Below are 12,355 nucleotides of genomic sequence, written 5' to 3'. Positions count from 1 at the left end.
AAATGGAATAATGAAAGTACCTGCCACATGGAGTGCCTTGTGAGAGTTGAGTGAAGAGTGCGTGCGCACTGCCTGGTGTGGGGTAAGCTCTTAGTAATCTTAGCCGCTGCTGGTCTTGGCAGTAGCTATTCTGACGCATCCTCCGGGCCAGTCAGATGGAGGAATGGGAGCCTGCACCCAGGACTGCAGGGCCCACATACCCAGTCCCACTCGGATCCACCCCAAACCCCAGGGCGCGCCCAGCTCTGCTACTCCCATACACCTGGGACCTCTGGGCTCCTATTGTCATCTTCTCCAAACAGGAGGAAATCCAAGCATGAGAAGGTGGAGCACTTAGAAATTTCTCATCAGAAGTTCAAGCTTAATTTTTTGAAAGTCGGAGGAGTGAAAAGGCACACACAAGCAGTAAGGAAAAACAAATTTGATTAAATCAGAAGGGCAGACCACCAATTTTAAAAATAAATCATTTGAAGAGTTGTTTTAAAAAACCAAATCAACGCTAAAGATCAAGCCTTCTCTCCAAAAGCTTTGGCCAGACGCAGGAGGTAGCGTTCACATCTCCAAAGGCCCATGGGCCCCAGGCCGTGCCCCGTGGAGGCGCGGGGGCGGGCAGCCCCTGGGGGCGGGCGGCACTGGAGGCTGGAGCTCCTGGCCAGGCAGAACCTGCCAGGTGGGAGTGGAGGACCAGATCTTGAGCTGGGAACTGAGGGAAGAGAACGGCTGGCTGGCGCACGTACCTGCAGTCTGGATCAGAAGCGACGAATCAAAGCAGCATCAATGGCGGAAGCCCACGGCAGGCTCTGCAGAGGTGCAGGGGCAGCTCGTCCGGAGCCAACCTCCTGGCCTTTTGTGGCTGGAACAAGCTCCAAGGACGACTTTTATGGCTGGAGTCACCTACCAAGGGGCGTCAGCCTCCACTCAGGTGTGACTCTGAGCATTGTCTGGCAGGAGGGGTGTGGCATCTGACGACAGTGGGCACATGTGGAGGATGTGAGCAAGAATTCTGCAAGAATACTTTGCCAAGTGCGGAGACCGTAAAATGTGGAACGAGCCTGTTTTTTTACATTCTATTGAAGATGACCACCGGAGGCAGAAACTGGGCTTGTGCTCAGAATCTGAAAATCTGCAGGGCAGAAAAAGAGACCTAAAGTATCTTTCAGTGACTACAAAACTTAACTTACAGGGAAAGAAGCCTGAAATGACAGGAGGAGTATGACCCTGAACATATGACAGGAGAGATTTTCAGAATTAAAGATAGTCTATGGCTACACAGATATTTGAGAGGTGTTTTCAATAAAACATCTGCCTTCTCTTGTTACAGGGAATCACATTCTGTTGCTATACACAACCTAGAGCAGAGCTTGGGGGGGCTACCTGCAATTTAAGGTTTAAGGTGTTGCATGTGCCATTTTCATATGAGAAAAATAAGATTCTCTGACCCCCAGAGTTAAGAAATTGTAAATAATAATTGCTAAAGTATACTGAGAATTGTATATACTCCATATTTTTATACCCATTTAATCCTTGCAGTGATTTTATTTATTTATTTATTTATTTAATTTACTTTTTTGGGACAGTCTCGCTTTGTTGCCCAGGCTAGAGTGAGTGCCGTGGCGTCAGCCTAGCTCACAGCAACCTCAATCTACTGGGCTCAAGCAAAAAGTTAGCTCTTTTACTGAATTGCTGTGTGATTTGGGTTTTTGTTTTTAGAGACAGTCTCACTCTGTCATCCAGGCTAGAGTGCAGTGGCGTCATCATAGCTCACTGCAGCCTCAAACTCCTGGGCTCCAGCAATCCTCATGCCTCAGCCTCCCAAGAAGCAGTAACTATAGGTGCATATTGAATTTGAGTCTCCCAAGCCTTTTTCCCCTACTAGTCTCCCAGACATCAGCAACTAAGTTATACCCACAGTTAAGAAAAGGGCCTGTGGAGGTCTTTTTGATGAGGCTTTCTCTGGGGTTTTAAACAGCTTCATTGAAAAAAACTAAAGACTGACAAGGACTTGCCAGATCGCTGTATAGTAATGCTCATGGCAACACTGCCTTTCCCCTGCCCCTCCTTGCCCTGCCTATGTACACAGAGCTTATAACATCCTAGTCTTAAATTAAATATAAGCACACAGGCAAGATGTACTACATTTGAGGAATACTGTTTTATGACAGAGAAAAAAGTATCTTGGAAGACAGACTAGGAGAGAAAAGAAAGCTTCATCTAGCACGCCAGGGCTGTGCCGCGCCCCCGTCCCGCCTTCCTGGTCTGTGTTTCCTGCTCAGCCCCACGCCTCGCACGGTGCTGGCGCACAGAGGGCTCCACACAGATCCGCTGTTATCGTCCCTTTTGGGGGAGATAAACGCTCACAGGCATACCCAGTGAGGGAGGAGCCTGTAAGTTCATGTCTCTTGGTCTTGTGACAGTGCAAACTTTGAGATCTCAAACTCAGCTTAACTCATCTCCAGCCCCCTGGCCCCCAGCCTCATCCTCTCCCAGTTTTCTCAGACAGCCTCCGATATTGCACCCGTGAAATAGGAGCAGGGTGCCATAGAAAAGGAATAGCAAAGAATGAGAAGGAACTTCTAGAAACAATGATAAAAGAATACAAAATGAGAAACAACAGAAGAGTTGAATGATACAATTAAGGATATCTTCCAAAAAGTAGACCAAAAGGACAAAGGAAAAATTGAAGGGAAATTTTTTTTAAAGAATGAATAGTTCAAGAACTCTAATGTATGAAAACTCTATGTTCCAGAAAAAACAGAGTGGAGAAAATTATGAAAAAGATAATTCAAGAAAGTATCTTAGAACTGAAAGACACGAGAATCCAGATTGAAAGGCCTCTTGGAAAGTCCAGCACAATAAATGAAATTGAATCACACCAAGAGCCCTCATGATGAAATTTCAGAACAATGGGGACAAAGCAAAGAACATAAAATCATTCAAAAGAAGAGAGCAAACCAGGAAAAGGAATGTAGGAGATCCAGGAAATAGAGGATCTGACAGAGAAAGAAAGGAAGTCTCCAGACTGCAGGTCAGGAAGACGCCAGCCCAGAGCTGCACAGCGGACACCAGGGCAGTGGGCCCGGCCGGCCGGGAGCTGGCCAGAAAGCCCCAGGGAGAGAATTTATCGAGTTGGAGCTAAGAGAATACCTTATGTGTCTGATTGTATGCATAGGAGTTTCACATAACCAGGGGAGAATTTGAATAGGTGAAAAAGACATAGAAAACTAAGCACAAGAAAAAAAAATATGACAATTATTTACTTTGTGAAATACAAAGAGTTGTGCAGAAAAGGAGATGTTACCATCATAAGCCACAGAGCAAAGTGGCATCTACATGGGCATCCTAATGCAGGCACTGAATATGGAGCTAACAAAACCAGGCCATAAATGCATTGGGATGATAGAGGGACAGGAAATGTGTGGTGGTCTGAGTAGGGGCCGGAGCTGAGAGAGAGCTCAATCTTCACCTTCTATAGTGGGAAGCCAGCAGCTAATGCCTGAAATAGGAAATAAAAAATCAAGAGTAGCAATACAAAGACTTACAGGGATATGGAGGAAGAGACTAAAAGATTCAGCTAAGGACTTGACAAGTACTTGCTGCCTCCTGAGAGCACAGAATGGCAGGTGGAGGGCCGCGGGGTATGGGTCCACCCCCATGGAATCTGACTCTTCAAACCAGGGGTGTGAGTGCAACGTCCAGTTAGGACCTTCTTCCTGTTTTCAGGTTGTTGGTGCTGCCAGTAAAGTGACTCTGGAGGAGAATTGAGAAATGAGCGGTGTGGCACAAACCACAGGCACTACGCCCGAGCAGAGCCCAACAGACCATCCCTAACCCAGGAGGGAGGGCTCCTGCAGAGGCTTGACTTCGTGGCTCCAAGCAGACCGGAAAGTAAGACTCAGGGACGCAAAAGCTCATGACTTGGAGTCATCTGCCCCGTGGCTGGCTTCCCCACTAGACCTCAGCACATTAAACATTTGCTCACAAACGGTGAGCATTCACTGAGCACTTCCTGTGTGCCCAGCGCTGTGCTGAAGCACTTCGCCCGCAGTCTCATGGTCCGCAGGACAAGCCCCGAGGGAGGCGGCCCACCCATCTCACAGATGCAGAAGTGCAGTCTGATCAAGTATTTTATCCCACGCAGACGGTGCCACGGCTGTGCCACGCCCCCGTCCCGCCGCCTTCCTGTTCTCGAGTTTCCTGCTCAGTCCCACCGCCTCGCGCACAGAGGGCTCCACACAGATCTGCTGTTATTGTCCCTTTTTTGGGGAGATAAACGCTCACAGGCATACCCAGTGAGGGAGGAGCCTGTAAGTTCATGTCTCTTGGTCTTGTGACAGTGCAAACTTTGAGATCTCAAACTCAGCTTAACACATCTCCAGCCCCCTGGCCCCAAGCCTCATCCTCTCCCAATTTTCCCCTCCGTAAGCAGCACCTCCATTCACCCGGTGTTTCGGCCCAAACCCTGATTCTCACATAGAAGATGAGAGTGGAGGTACCTTCCACATATCCATCCAGACCACCTGGCCAGGCCTGGCCCCGCCCAAGTGTGTTGGCCAGTCTGCCCTCACAGTGCAAGGGCCCTGCCACCTCTCGCCTGCCCCACTGCCACGGCGTCTGCTTTCAGTGAATTTTCCACTCTGCAGGTCTAAAAGCACAAATTTCAGCGTGTCCTTCATGACGCTTCCTGCTGAAAACCATTCAAAGTCTACGGGCTGTACCACCAGTAAAACCCAAACCCCTTCCTCCGCCTGCTGGGCTTGCTCCTGCAGCCTTGGGACCGCGCCTCCCCTCCTGCTCCCCGAGGCCGGCCCTCCTGGGCCCGCAAGTGCCAGCTCTTTCCTTGGAGGGTCTGCCGTACGATCCCTTCGCCTGGAAGCGTCTTCTCCTCCTTCGCCAGGTCTCAGATCCCGGGTGACGCTTCTCCCCAGGGAGGCTTTTGGGGACACCCTGACGGAAAGTCAGCCCCTGGTTGCACTCTTCGCGGTGTCCCTTCCTTTCCCACAGCACGTGCCGTCGTCGGTGATCGTGTGTGTGCACGTCTGTGATTTCCGCTTCGCGCAGACCTCCGCAGCGATGGAAAGCTGTTCGCCGCAGTGCTCTCTGGGTGCGCACCGCCCTGGCCCAGAGCAGGCCCCAGAAAGGTCTGCTGCAGGAGGCGCGCAGGAGTGAAATTATGAAGGAAAAGAAAGTCTGTCTGCGGGACTTTTGCGTCTTCTCAACCTGATGTGATGGGGAAGAGGGAAATGAGACCAGAGTGTCTTGCAGAGAGTGGCCAGTCAGCATGGCCATTCACCTGTGCGGCCTCTTTGTGTGCCGTTGGCTGAAAAATTGTTGTCACAGGTACATGAGTCTATAATGACAGCGGCGTACACGGTGCCCCTTAGAATTGCACAGTGCTCAACTTGCATAATCACACATGGCAGCCTTGGAGAGAATGATAAATGCCAAGGGCATATGGAGAAGCCTGTGCAAGGTTTTCTTATTGGTTTGTATTTAGCTATTTCCTGTGTTCAGGGAAACACGGAAGTACCCCTAGGGATCAAGCCTTGAGCCACTTGTCTCCCATATTTTTGTTTCTAGTCTCTAGCATACTCTGCATGTACTAACATTTATCTACCTTTGCACTCTCTCTAATTTTCTTTGCTCCATTCTTACTTTTCTATTTTGGGGGGGGAGGAGGTGGCTTTTTCTTTATTATAGCTGGCGTCCTTCGTGAACCTGGTGTATTTTGGTCCTTTCCTTTGGCCAGTCAAGGTTTCATCATCATTATCATGGCAACAGCACCTGTGACTTGTCACTGTCAAAGTAGGTTCTGAGAGCCATGTGTAGTGGCTCACACTTGTAATCCTAGCACTCTGGGAGGCCAAGGCAGGAGGATCACTTGAAGTCAGGAGTTCAAGACCAGCCTGAGCAAGAGCGAGACCTACAAAAAAATAGAGAAATTAGCTGGGTGTGGCGGTGCATGCCTGTAGTCCCAGCTACTTGGGAGGCTGGGGTAGGAAGATTGCTTGAGCCCAGGAGTTGGAGGCTGCTGTGAGCTATGATGATGCCACTGCACTCCAGCCCAGGAGACAGAGTAAGACCTTGTCTAAAATAAATAAATAAATAAATAAAGGGAGTTCTGAATCCAAAGACAAAGAATGCCTCTTGTGTGGCTGTGCATATGCTGGCCAGCCTTTTCTTCACTGCAGGCGTGGGGCCAGTGGCCTTCTAGGGGTGAAGGACTTCTATTTCCATCTGTTCATAGGACAGCGGTGGGGCTGCCCCCTTCCTGTGCGGATGGTCGCCGTGTGGTTCTGGAGGAGAGCTCTCCTCAAGCAGCAGGGGAGGGATGGGCCAGCTGTCCTTGAACTTTCTAAACACCCAGCTGATGGGTGCCCGCACTCACCCGGGATTCCATTTTGTGTAGCCTGGAAAGCCACAACCTCTGCTGAGGTTTCCTTAACTCTGGAGGAGAGACCTTAGGAAAGCAAATCTTATTATGTCACTTCCCTTCTGAAAACCCCAAAAGTCCCCCAAGGCACTTACCTCTTCTGATTGCCCGGTACAACTCCTCCAGCTCAACACACCGAGCTCCTCACAGCGCTCCAAGCCAGCCAGGCTCCTGCTTTGCGCAGGCCTCCGTGCCAGGCGCACGTTTCTGCGTGTGGAAAAGCTTTCTCTTCGCTTTCCTGTGGCCAGCTCCTGTTTTCCAGCCTCGCTTGGATGTCTTTAACTCCCTCGCCTAAGACAAGGGCTGGGTCAGGCGTCCTTCCAGCTCAGTCCCCATCTCAGCCCAGAGTGCATCGCATGGTGTGGAAATCTCGCGCCCCCCCCCCCCCCCCCCGTGCACATCCACCCTAGGGCGCACCTTCGTGGCAGCGACTGTCTCGTTCCCCAAACACTTCATAACTGCTGGCTCGCTCCAGCTGTCTTTCTGCAGCGGGCGGACGGGTGGATGAGAGACGCTGTGCAGGCCCCTTCTCCCTCAGGGTCTGTCCCTGCCATCCTGGGACCCACTGAGCAGGGACTCAGCACTGGTCTTTGGTCTTTGTTGCTCGATGTAAGCAGGTTCTTCATCCCTAACGTCCATTTCCCCATGGCTGTTCTACATCTCTCTGCCTCTCTCAGCCCAAACGCCCCATGCAGAGCCTCCAGCTGGGCGCCATTCAGGAGGGAGGAGGCCTGGGCGGAGAAAGAGCCCAGGGACAGGCTGGCAGCTCCAGAGCGATGTCGCTGAGATAACAGGAGGACGGGCCAAGGACGGCTTCCTCTTTTACGCTCTGCCCTTCACCGTCTAAGCCCCCCACTCTGACATACCTTGCACCATCCCGACGTGTAGGGCGGATAGTCAGTCCTGCAGCCACCGACGGGAGACAGGAGGCAGAAATAATCACTGCGGCTGAGTTCCCTGAGCCTTCAGCGTCCGCTGGGCACAGCAGATGACCTCTTGTGACCCTCAGCACCTAACGAGGGGGCGTGCAGTTTCTCCTCACTCCCAGGAAACTGACGTTCAGAGAAGCTAATGCCTGGGCACAGGGCATGGCTTGTGGCAGAGCCAGCACCGCTGCACACATCTGCCCTTTGCTTAGAGCCCCTGGGGCAGAGAGCAGGAAACAGTTGCTGTGTGAGAGACACAGAGACATGGGACGGCTGACCAGAGGGAGCAGGACACACATGAACTTCAGTCCCCTCTCCGAGGGCCCTCACCAGGGCTACACCAGGCTCGCTGCTACAGGCCTGAACACACTGGGAACTCTAGCTGCACCTCCGCCCCTGCCTCCTATGCTCCTGTCAGGGCGTTCCACCAAAAACCCCCTGTTTCGCTCACCCTGCTCCTAAATTGAGCAGCTACTAACACTCATAGCTGATGAGGTGATTTGGGGTCATACTCCTGATTTGTTGACTGCCATGTAAATGAAGTAACTTTGGGGACATACTTCTGATTGGCTGACTACTATGTAAATGAGGTGACTTTTGTGAAAACTTGCCATTGGCTAACTGTAACTCCCAAAAAGGTATAGAACTAAAAGAAAACAAAAAAGGGGTGCTCAGAGTTTGGAGGCAGATGTGCCTCTCTGAGCCCGCCGGCGAAATAAGGCTGACTCTCCAACTCTCCGCGCGCCACTCGGGTTTTCTTAGGCCAAGAGCTGTTCGCACCCGCCGGAACACTCCTGGTTGCCGTCATTGCCAGGGCCGGCCAGGCAGTACACCTGTCCGCACGGACCTCGGACGGTCCTGCTAGAGCTGAGCTCCAGGGAAGGCCCCGCCCTCGAGGCACGCAGCGTGCACTGCACCTTGGAACCTCTGGAAACCTTTACAAGCCACGGGGGCTAGGTCCCACCCCAGACCTGTTCAGTGGAATTCCCTGGGCTTGGGTTCTGGGATTTTTGAGGGGAGTCAGGGCTCTGGTGTATTTTTTAAAGTTTTCCTAGTGATTCCTTTTTTTTTTTTTGAGACAGAGTCTCAACTTTGTTGCCCAGGCTACAGTGAGTGCCGTGGCATCAGCCTGGCTCACAGCAACAAAGCAATGAGCTCAGGGCTCACAGCTCAGAGCAATCCACCCGCCTCTGCCTCCCGGAGTGCTAGGATTGCAGGCGAGAGGCACCGCGCCCCGCCTTCCCAGTGATTCTTATGCAGAGCCGGGGCTGAAAACCACTGCAGTTCAGGAGACAGGTCCACAGAAAAGGCTAAATAGCAGTAGAGGGCATTATTTACACACATAAAAAGCTTCAAATTCCTTGGGAGGCAGGCAGGGGAGTTGGCGACAGTTTTGTCTGGGAGGTGACCCTGAGGGGCATCTGGAGGATGAGGAAGGAGATTGCAGAGGAGGAAGCGCAGGGAAGGAGAACAGGGGAGGCCCTCTGCACACACCCCCTCCTCCCTCTAACATCACCATAGGTTCCAGCTCACCCTGCCCCCCACAGAAGGCCAGGTTGTCACCACTGACCTCGGGGAATCTCTGCATCCCGTGGGTCCGATTTGATACCGCACTTTAGAGGACAGTGCTTGGTTCCTCTGCTCCCAGGGCACAGCAGTGAAGGAAAGCCACCCAGGGAGGCACAGCACAGGCATGGGCTGCCAGCCCCCACGCCAGCCATGATGGAGGGTGGACATCTCTCTGAGACGCCCCCCCTTTTGCGTCCCCCTCCCAATGCTGATGGAATGTGCTTCACCTCCTCCCGTGTAGACAGCAGGTAAGGGGCAGGCAAACGGAGTTCACAGGGAAACCAGTCTGTGGACAGCCATAAACCAGGAAGTTCCAAGTTGAGGCTAAATTACTCCAGAGACCCACTAAAGTTCAAGTGACAGTCACCACGGACACGGGGAACAGGGCCATCTCTGCCTTCAAAACAATCCCCAGGCGGGCACGGTGGCTCACACCTGTAATCCTAGCACTCTGGGAGGCTGAGGCAGGCAGATCACTCAAGGTCAGGAGTTCGAAACCAGCCTGAGCAAGAGCGAGACCCCATCTCTACTATAAATAGAAAGAAATTAATTGGCCAACTAATATATATAGAAAAAATTAGCCGGGCATGGTGGCGCATGCCTGTAGTCCCAGCTACTCGGGAGGGTGAGGCAGGAGGATCGCTTGAGCCCAGGAGTTTGAGGTTGCTGTGAGCTAGGCTGACGCCACGGCACTCACTCTAGCCTGGGCAACAAACTGAGATTCTGTCTCCCCCCCCCAAAAAAAACAATCCCCAAACAGGGCTTGGGATAGACCTCTACAATGATTACCTACATTTCAAGACTCACCAAAGACCCCCTAATATTTCCCCAGCCTCTCGCCAGGCTGTGGACCAGGTTAGGGTCTGTCCCCAGGGGCTCAAGATCTGGGGTAGGGGACTGTGCTTGCTTAGGTGGGCTTACCGCCCCTCACCACCCTCGGCTAACCCAGAACACCAATTTGCATATGAAATCCTTCCATAGGTATGCCAGAGCAACCTCCCAGGCGACATTTCTTCACCCCCTACACAAACGGCTAGAGTTTGGGCGACTCCACCCCCCAAATGTGGAATCTGGCAAGGAGGTGTTAAAATGTAAATTCAGGGCTCTTAAAAACTTTTAACGTTGTAATACAAGAAACAGGTTGCTCCGTAGCCCAAAGGATTACCTTTTACATGCAAATGAAAATAATGAATCTTTAAGTGCAGTTATTGTCAGGGTGATGAGCTGTTTTAGACTGGAGTAGAGGGGCCTCCTGGGTGGGCCACAGTGCAGGATTAAAAAAAAAACCCACAACCAGAGAAGAGAAGAAAAAGGCCAAAAGGGCACGCAAGAACTCGGGAGAGAGGACTCAAAACATTCCAGAGGCAGCCAGTGGAAACCCGAGGACTAGCTTTCTGGGACCAGTAAGGAAGGGAGGGTGATAAAGGAGGATACTTCCACTGGGACAAAAATGGAACAGGGTCGTGTATCTCAGAAACGGAGCCCAGAAAGTCAAGGAGCGCGCTTAGCACGCTGGGCTTCCTCTCCCCCAGCACTTGTCAAGCTCAGAATTTTAACCATTTCCAAGAATGTGCTCAGCTGTGGGTTTCGGATCATGGGACCCATGTGGAGGCGTGCTTTGATACCCCAGTGCCTGGCATTCCATGAGTGCTTGCTGCTGAAAGAGTGATTGATTCCCTGCCTCTCTCATTTCTTCACCAACTAAGGAGATCCTGCTATATGCCAGGAACATACTGGGTACTGGGGAGATGGTCCCTGCGCTTGTGAAGTTTACAGTCTATAGGGAGAGACAGAGCATGAATAAATGCTTGATTAGTTAATTACATGGAAACAATTACAATTAGGATATGGAAGGGTAAGAACAGCATAGAAGGGAGACCCGACCCAGAGCAGGGGCACAGGACAGTTTCCAGCAGGAAGTGACATTCACAGTGAGGTCTGGAGGATGGATAGGAGTCAGCCAGAGGGAGAAGCAGCATTCCAGGACAAGGGACACGCATGTGCAAAGGTCCTGAGGCGAAAAGCTTAAGGAACTGAAAGAAGGAGGAGGGTGGCACAGGAGAGTAAAGAACACTATGATGCCGGGTGAGAGGTGACAACTCATGAACTTCCGGCTGGAAGCCCTGCCTCTTTGGAGGCAGAGGATACAGGGAATCCAATCTGGTGGATCTAAAATAGATCTGCATTCTCTCACAGCTTACTCTTTGCTGATCCTCTCAGGTTCCAGGCCCTGCCTTTCCTGCCTCTCACCCCTGCTTAGGGAGCAGCTCTTGCCCCCAGGCACACCGGATGAGCAGGGACTTCTCACCAGGAGTCCATGGCAGTGGGGACAAGAGCATGGGGGGGGGGCAGAGCTCATCACTGGTAAGTGCTAGAGAGTGTGAAGAAATGAGCAGAGCAGGCAACCTGAGGAGCTTTTAGGAGACCCCAGCCATTTCTGCCTCAATGAATATGAAAGTGGAGGCCTCTTGGGTGAAACAGGAAGCAGCAGGCAACTTCCAGTCCTGGTCCTGGGGCTCAGGTGCGTGGAGGCAGGACACTGGCTTCGGAGGAGATGCCTATGGTGGGTGCCTGGTGGAGCCAAGGAGCCAAGACTGAGCTTGCAGTCTTAGATGAAGAAATCAGCCTTAAGAATCAGCTCGAGAATCTTCTCCCCACAACTGAAGATGGCTCAGAGAAAATATGGAGGAAGGAGGGGCTAGCCAGGAAGCTGGAGACACCCACAGGGGCCAAAGGAAGAGACCTGGGCAAGAGCCCGAACACCGACCAGATCAGAGGGCATACTGGCTAAGGACCAGGAATCCAAACATCTTCTGGCCAGGGTATCAAGGCAGGGCAGGGCGGAGTGGGCTGGGGCAGGGGGACGGCTCACACGTCCTGGGGGCAGCACCCGAGGGGTGCAGTTCACTGGGCTCGGCGGTTCGTGGAGCCCCAGGGGGTGCGCAGTGTCCTACAGAAGCACTGAGGTGCATTCACAGCAGCCGAGACTACCTTCAGGGCCAGCAATGACTCCAATTCACAAATTTAAGCAAAAGCCTCCATTTTCTGGGCCATCAAACTGCTGTGGGACAAGTTGGGTAACTGTAAGAGACTGTCATCGAGCCCACTTGTCTCTGGCCTGCGGGATGTTAGAGCACAAACAAAAAAACAGTGGTCACACACAAGAAATGACAAATGCGTGAAGTCAGTCGCTGGCAGCTGTTGACTATGTGGCAGAGCATAAGAGCAGACGACAGTCCACAGACAAGAGGCTGGGTAAGTCAGTTGCGGTGCCACTGTGGAATGCTCTGCCTTATAAAGATGGACACAGAACTCTCTTTATGTCCTTTAAGAAAAAATCTCCAAACTACATTTATGTTAAAAAAAAAATAAAGCAAGGTGCAGAAGTATGTATAGTGTACCACCTTGAGTATAAGAAAGGGCAAAGAAA

Source organism: Microcebus murinus, chromosome 10 (assembly GCF_040939455.1).
Source record: "Microcebus murinus isolate Inina chromosome 10, M.murinus_Inina_mat1.0, whole genome shotgun sequence".
Taxonomy (NCBI): Eukaryota; Metazoa; Chordata; class Mammalia; order Primates; family Cheirogaleidae; genus Microcebus; species Microcebus murinus.
The sequence above is the reverse complement of the archived record's forward strand: the minus strand, read 5'-3'. Positions refer to the sequence as shown.